Consider the following 1563-nt stretch of genomic DNA (forward strand, 5'->3'; position numbering starts at 1 on the left):
CCCCAAAACAGCTACAACGGGCTTCGATTAAGATTGTAATAATAATATTAATGATGATAATAATAATAGCGGTTGTTTTTTGTAAATGGTATTTTAAAAGTTATTTTTGTATACGCGGTTGTTTGTTGTCCACTGCTCCCCTCCTCTCTTCTCACACTCCCCTCCTTCTTTTTTACCCATTTCTTTTATCTCTCTCAGCTCTTTGGATGTAGAACATGCATCAGAGATGGATCTCTCACTCTGAACAAGGAGCAGCTCATTATTTTTCTTTCATACTTCCCCTGCTGTGTTCTCTCCTTTATTCCTCTCCCACCCTCGTCTCTGCTTTTTTTACATTTTTAAAAGGATGTCTTTTTCAACACGCCAGAAGATCAGTTAATTGAAATAATGCGACTTGCTTTCAGTGGTTCAAAGTGCCAGTAAGCTGAATTATGAAGTGTTGAGAAAGAAAACCTTTTTAAAAAAACTTTGTTTGTCCACATTTCTCTCTTTTATGCTCCCACCTGACCCCGTCACATGCACATTATCTCAGAAAAGAGCCCACCTGTGCCTTTAAGAGAGAGCCCGCCCTCCCTTTCTCCCCTCTCCTCCAATCATCATTAGCGCTGTGGGTGTGAGCGATTTGATTCGCTGCTGCTTGCTCATCGCCTCCTGTGGGACTCTGTTCAGCCCCACACACACACTTCGTGACCCTCCTTACACACACATAAACACACACAGCCCCAAAATGTTTGTATGTTGCAGAAATCAATCAGTAAAGCTGACCATTAAGTGAAGACTCTTTGGTTTTATTTGTGTGAGATGATGTAACAAAAAATGTGTTGTGTGAGTGGAAATACAGACAGCTTTTATTTACAAGTTTATAAAGCACATTTCAGCAACAAGGTAATAGGAAGTGCTATACACAAACAATTAAATAGTTAGAATAAAGTTAAAAGCAGAGCCAAGTCAATAGAAATCAAACACAAGTTAATTTTGACTAGCATTTAAATATTGTTATTGTATTTATTTAGCTAGTTTTGGTGTGTGTGTGTGTGTGTGTGTGTGTGTGTGTGTGTGTGTGTGTGTGTGTGTGTGTGTGTGTGTGTGTGTGTGTGTGTGTGTGTGTGTGTGTGTGTGTGTGTGTGTGTGTGTGTGTGTAATTCTGCAGAGACAAATGTATACACACACCCCCACAGTGATGCACTGATTAATTAGTCCCAGCAGGTGTTAAAAACACAGGCGCTAACTGTTTTACACAGAGACACTGTAGGCTGCATATTTGTATTCACTTTAAACACAGAGGCACAGCAGGTAGGAAGATACTGGGATTATTTACTTCTGCTCACAGGCTCATTTGAGATTAATTATACAGTTAATTACCATACAATATTTAAGGTATAGGTGCGCAGAGCAGGTTTGTGTCTGTCCTCTCACGCGTTACAGCAATGACATCTACAAAAAACTTGTTGGGGTCCTACAATGCTCATGTTCAGGTTCATATCCTTGTTTAGTGTCTCTGGGACATGTCTCCATGCTTTAATGTTCAAAAAGCTCTTTATTTTTCTCATACTGCCTGTGCTG

Source organism: Notothenia coriiceps, unplaced genomic scaffold (genome assembly GCF_000735185.1).
Source record: "Notothenia coriiceps isolate Sejong01 unplaced genomic scaffold, NC01 NC01_scaffold00036451, whole genome shotgun sequence".
Taxonomy (NCBI): Eukaryota; Metazoa; Chordata; class Actinopteri; order Perciformes; family Nototheniidae; genus Notothenia; species Notothenia coriiceps.